This window comes from Psammomys obesus, unplaced genomic scaffold, assembly GCF_907164565.1.
Source record: "Psammomys obesus unplaced genomic scaffold, mPsaObe1.curated_primary_1811, whole genome shotgun sequence".
NCBI classification, from domain to species: domain Eukaryota; kingdom Metazoa; phylum Chordata; class Mammalia; order Rodentia; family Muridae; genus Psammomys; species Psammomys obesus.
Window position 1 is genome coordinate 3,922,927 of NW_026596095.1, and position 6,930 is coordinate 3,929,856.

The window sequence follows — 6,930 nt, forward strand, 5'->3', positions numbered from 1 at the left end:
TTTGCATTCCCTAGAAGACTCAATTTAAATTGACATTTGAGATTGTATGTGGTGTTGGTGGAAGGTGATATACTTACTATAAATCAACCATACTCACTGCTTTGTACACCACAAAAAGCTGCTGCCATGGCTCTCTTGTTATCTCCTAAGCTATATGACAATGTGTTCTGGCTTAACAGGTTGGCACAAGCCTTTAACCCAACACTGGGGAGGTAGGTCTATTTGACTTAGAGGCCACTGCAGGCTACACACTGAAATCCTGTCTCAAATAACTTTTTAAAAGTCTTCTGCTATTAAAAAAAAAGTCTTCTGCTATTAATAACTACACAAATTTCTTGTTAAGTATCTTTTTTGAAATATATAGATGAGATGCTGAGTTGTAATAAGATAATGGAAAAAGTTGGTAAGCATAAGATTGGAGAAGGTTATGGCAAGCCCTGGGTAACATTTCTTGGGCATTAGATGTCACCTTTAAAACATTATGTTTTCTTCGGTCACCTCTGCACCTGGGTCTGTTTCCATTGACACATTTATCTTACTACTATTGTCTTTAGTGGAACTCTTTTCTCAGATTATGAGTGGTGTGAAAAACACAGAAAAGGTCATTGTTAGAAAATCTTTTGTTGTAGGGTTTAGCAGAGAGAATGGTGGTAAAAAAAAAAAAGTTTATGAAACTTTAGGAAACCAACGGTGGAAGAACGATTCTATATGTACATGTGGTATGTGGACACAAGGTAAAATAACAACTCTATTTCAGATATCATCATCATCGTGTTTGTATTCCTACCTCTTTCTCATCACTTCTCCCTCATCCTCCTCTCTTCTTTCCTTCCTTTCTTTCTTCCTTTCTTTCTTTCTTTCTTTCTCTCTTTCTTTCTTTCTTTCTTGTTGTTTCATTTGTCTTTTTGGAACAGCCTCACTATGTCACCCTGGTTAGTCTGGCACTTGCTATATAGACCAGACTGGCCTTGAAAACTTGAGATCTGCCTGTGGCTGAGTTTTCTTCCTTTTGTAAACCATTCATTTGGGCACTGCTTAAAGTTTTCCCCAGACTCTAGGCCCCGAAGCAATGTAGACCTTGAGTGCCAATAATGAAGGGTGTTGCCAAGGCCATTTGGGGTGTACTCACTGGAGTAGCAAAGAGAAGACAGATAAACTGTGTAAAGAGGAACACGGAGCTTACAACAGAATGACCCCAAATCCCTGTGACATGTGATCTTTGAGGTGTGTCCTGGTTTAGCAATGGGAGCAGGCAGGGCTTGTCTCCCAGATCAGTCCAGCAAGCACAGTGGCAAGCCAGAAAGAGTCTAGGATTCATCCTGTGACCAGGGTTGCTTACCGACCGATCTTTCTGTGCTTTGGAGGTAGGCTGGCTGAAAGGCACAACAAAAGCAGGTATTGTCTCAGCTTTGTGTCTGGAGTTTCCTACAGTCTGATCCTCATCCATGTGTGCCACTCACTGCCATCTGCTTCTTTTGTTTAAACAAACATGTTTCACTGTCTCTGCTGTACCAAGAATGTGCTAAGTAGAGAAAACACACCGGTGGATGGGATTGCTGTGTGTGTGCAGCACACGCTTGAGGAATTCAGCAAATCAGACTAAAAGGAGAAGTTTAACAAACAATGAGATAGAAATTTTAGACAGCTTAAAATTATATTTAAAACATCAAGGCTCAATGAGAGAGCACTTGCCCAGCATGTGTAAATCCTGGGTTTAATTCTATGCACACACACACACAGACACACACACACACACACACACACACACACACACACGTAGTTACTTGGAAAGCAGAATATATTCAGAATTTAGGTAGTTTAGGCAAGTAAGATGGCAAGAAATGATGAGATGCATTGCTAAAATTGTCAGCAGCCTAAACTTAGACTATGGAACCAGCTAAAGCTAAGAACTAGAAATTAGTGAGTAGCACAGTTGTCATGAATTTGAACCAAGACTTTCACAAAGGGCTGTAGAGAGAAAGACACATATTTGAACAGCAAAATGGAGGAAGAACTGAGAGGTTTGCCTGCAGACGGTGTGAGACAGGACAGTTGGTACAAGTCCCGAGTCTCTCAACAGGGTAGTTAGACTGAAAATGATGCACTTACCAAAACTGGGGAAACAGAAAAGTGTCAGGTATGTATAAGAAAAACAATTTCACTTTTAGACATACTGAACAGATCCCTTTGTGGTTAAATAAAGCCTATCCCTCCCCAGGAGTGCAGGTCCTGCAGGCTTAGTCCCTCATGAGATAGGAGGTGGAGCTTAGGAAAGGTAATTATAATTATATCCTAGAGAACCACACTTCACACATAAATTAATGCTGTCTCATGTCACGGGGAGTGGGGTAGGTTTGGTCCCATGGGAATGAGTTAGTTCCTCTGGTTTCTCCCTCACGGGCAGCCATGTCCCTTCCTTCCCTTCCATGCTGCCATGAGGCCAGGGGTCTTCTTGAGGATGTCAGGGCCATGCTGTTTAGACCCTTCAGCTACCAGAATCAAGCCAAATAAAACCCCTTGTAAGTTATCTATCATCTGACATTTTGCTATAGCGGGACAGAATTGATCAGACAAAATCAGTATGTCCAGAACTAAGCTTACAGACATGAAAACCAGGTACAGAGGCCAGTGGTTAGGGGAAAATCTGTCACAACATACTGGTGTGAAACACCATCTCTGCATCTCCAAAGCATGTGTTATGCTCTCTTGAGTTTGGTCCTGACAAGGTGATTTCACATATAACTCATTTGTAAATGTTCATCATGTCTTCTACCTTCAATGGCACGACACACTTTTGTTTCTTGTCTAACGTCCAAGTCAAAATAAAAATGTTTGTTAATTTCCTGCTGTCTGTCTTTGGGGTAAAATCTATTGGGTCACGAATACCAGTCTTGAATTAGTGCAAGCACAAGCATGCACCTCTACTTTTCTCTAGGGAAACGGCATTTGTATCTGGTTTTGAGGCATTCACTTGGCCTGTGATCTTGCAAGCAGTTAACTGTGTGTAACCTTGATGTGGGGATGAAGACTTGGGAAGTGCAGCATATGAGCCAGGGTAATCAGATGTTTCTCATGGGACTTTCCATTGTATGCACAATCCAGGGACAGGGGACCATGGTGACAGGAGTCTGTGAACCCTTTACATGATATAAAAATGATGGGTGACTCTGAGCCTGCTTCTAGCTTCCTGCTGATTTCCAGGTCCCTCTGCCCCCATCAGGCTCCTGCAGATTCTGGGAGTCTGATATGTTTTCAGCAAGTTTCCTTTACTGCAATTAGTCAATTGGTCTCTGCCTCTTTTGATAAGAAACCTGGCAGAACATCAGGACACATTAAGTCATTCAATCAATAAGAAAATACTTTGTATTTATTTTCTCAGTAAATCTCAAATTGGAAAAAAAAAAAAAAAAGACGGCTATTAAAGCCACTGAGTGTAGCAGAGGAGACCTCAACCATGACTTCTTTTAAAAAGAACTTTAGTAGCTTATCTCCAGCTCACAGCTCACCACATTCCTTCCTGTCAGTCTGCCGTCTACCCTTTACAGTAAGTCAGGCATAGCTAGGAGGATTCTAGTAAAGCCTATTGAGTTAATGGAAAAGCAATTCCTCCAATTTCTCAAATTTTGTCTAAAATCATAAAAGATTTATTTTTGTAGATGTGAGAATCCCCTTAGAAAAGAAATCGTAAATATCCGAGAAACGTATGTTGAGTGGTTCTTAAGGACATAGCAGTGCTCCAGGTTTTGAGAGCCCTCCCTTCTGTCACATGTACTGTAGTGTGCTTAGCATGTTGGCACTTCGGTGGACTTACCTCTCAGTAGGGGAGACAGGGAGGAGGGATGTAAAAACAACAGCAGCCAGTGATGGCGTGCATGAAGGATACTAAGAGCGCACACAGTGACCAGCAGAGGCATTCTGCTCCTCCTCACTCCCCAACCCCACACAAATGCACTGGTCAAGGGAGACCTCTCCAAAGACAGGACTAACATGATAAGACCCAGAGCAAGAGAAGGAGCCACTGAATAAGGATGTGTCAAAGCCCACTGTGGGTTCGCCCACTGTATGCTGTGGAACTTTGGTCTACTGGTTTAGCCTGTCTGTGCCTTAGCTCTCTGATCCATTACATGTGGAGTACGTATGACCTGCCCCACACGACTGCTGTGATGAATGTATTGCATCAGTGTTTGCAAGGTATGTGTATAAGTCCCCAGAACATGACATAAGCGAATGAGTACTAGCTATTATTGCAGCATTGTTCTTGTTGTTCCAAAAGAAACACCAGCAAATGTGAAAGCCTCAGGCGAGCAAGCTCCTCAGTCCATCAAACTGAAGCAAGTTGATGTTGAGAACAGAGTAGGAGGAGAGACACCTTAAGTAGTAGAGCACGAGGCTGGCAACAGGACCAGACAAAGCAGGGCCTTACGGTTCTTAGCAAAGTCTGTGGATTTTTTTTTCTTTTTCCTAAGTGAAGTTTAGGTTGTAAGCGTGAAATAGATGTGCCTGGATTTGTGTTGTAAGATCATCACTTCCTCTGTTACACATATCCACACATACATACTACACAAACATACACAGGCGTGGAAGCCCCAGGGGAAGAGGAGTGTCAGCTAGTAGGGTGCTGCTCTGCTTTTAGTGGAAGAGATCATGGTGACTTTGGCCGAGAAGAAAAGAGCAGAGAAGAGAGCAGGTTCAAGATGTATTTTGGAGACAGACTCGGCAGCACTGTAAATTAGTTGAGTAGAAGAAATAGGAGGAGGGGAGAAAAATAAGGAATATTTAGCTTCATAGACACCTGTGCAAATGTGCACTGAATAAGACTACCTACCTACAATTCAGCTCACAGGGATGAGAGGGCAACATGGGTAAATTGTGTGCAAGCCTGAGGTCAGTCCCCAGAGCCCGTGATGAATGGAGAGAAACAACTTTTGAAAGTTGTTCTCTGACCTCCATAAGCAGTGCTAGCAGACACACACACACACACACACACACACACACACACACAGTCCTACTCTTTCCCCACAGCAAGAGCGGAAGCATTAAAATAAAATAAAATTCAGCTTACACATGGCTCTCTGAGTCATGTCTCTGGGCATGGGCTCCATCCACTTACACGAAGGATAAGTTGTGCAAAATCAGCACACACTTTAGAAGCAGACCACCCTTAGTTATAGCCTAGGCAACTAGATAAATGGTCTTGAAAAGGATGGAAATAGGTATAGGTAGAGGATTAATGAGGGCAAAACAATAAAGAGTTGGAGCTTCTGTTTGTTCCTTAATTTGATTTGTATGTTTGTTTTGTGTATTCATGTGTGTGTATGTGTGCATGAGAGAGAGAGAGAGAGAGAGAGAGAGAGAGAGAGAGAGACTTGTAATGACTTGTAGAAGTCAGTTGGTTTCCTCCTTCCATCACATGGGATTCAGGGACTGAACTAAGTCCATCAGGCTTGATGGTAGAGGCCTTTCCCTGCTGAGGTATCTTGATAGCCTAGGTCTCAGCAATGCTGTAGCAATGTCCATTCAGGGCATTTGCCATTTGTCTTCTTCTAGAATCCACTGTTGGAATAATGAAGCACCCTTCTCACCCTAGTGAAGGATTGCTGTTTATCATAAATGTTATTGAATTTTTTTTTTCAGCTAGAGAGCTTCTGCTGTGTTTTCACTAATTGGTTCTCTGGGATTGAACCCAGGTTTTCAGGCTCGGAGGCCATTGTGCCCACACTGCTGTTTTAAATCAGCTGTTCCAAAGAAGGAACTCCTGGTGCTGAGGAGCTCCTTGAACTAATAAAAATGTTTTGGAATACATAATGTTAATGTTTATACACATGCATAGCTTAAAAACTCTGAACTGTATGTGTTAAAAATGTGAATTTTAAGCAGGGCCTGGTGGTACACACCTTCAATCCCAGCACTTGGTAGACAGAGACAGGCAGATCTCTGAGTTTGAGACCAGCCTGGTCTACAGGACAGCCAAGGCTACACCAAGAAACCCTGTCTCGAAAGCAAAACAAACAAGCAAAAGGCTTGACTCTATGTATGTGAGTTATCTTCATAAAGTTTATGTATATAAAGTAAACACAAACAACTTGATTTTTAGAGCCCGTGTATGTGGCAGTGACGCTTAAAGCACCACATCAGAACTGCCCATGATAGTAGGCTTTGCTTCATTTTTGTTTTCGTTAATCATAGGCTCTTCACATCCTTTAAGACTATAATTTGAATTTATATCTCAAAAGACCTTGTGTTAGAAATTCAGTTCCCTAATCCTCATGTTATTGGTATGTGGAGATGCATCTCTATGGAAAGTAGTTAAAATTAGATGAGGTCATAAAGATGTGACTAGATGAAACCGTATGCAAAAATTAACAGGGAGGCCTGAGCTAAGGCACTTGCTCTGTCCGGCCATGTGTCCTCCATTATGTTATAGAAGAGCAAGAAGGGCTCTGCCAGGTTCTTATGGGATGCTCTTATACTCAGCAAATCCCCAGAGCCAGGGACTAAGTAGACCTCTATTCCCTACAAATTACCCTGTTAGCCAGCAGAAGAAACAACTAAACTAAAAAACGCAGTCCTGACAAATGAACCATATTATTAATAGGATTTCTGGGAAGGTTAAGAAGCAGCACTATATCACCCTTAGAACTTTCTTTCAAGCTTAAGCCGTGGCCACTTCTGGTATTCAGAAAACGTTAGACATGTTCTATCCATCAAAACAAAGCCAACATAAGAAAAGTAGGTCACAGAACACAGCCCAGCTCAAACTTGGCATCAGATGACCCAATGTTTCTTTCTCCACATAATCGCGATGTTCTAATCAGTCTGTGACTCTGGCCTTTTGGGCAGCAGGCAGCCTATTATTACTTAGTGGCTGACATATCCAGAGTCAACATTCAGAAGCTAAAGAATGCCCATCTTCTTTCAAAATCTTTTGGC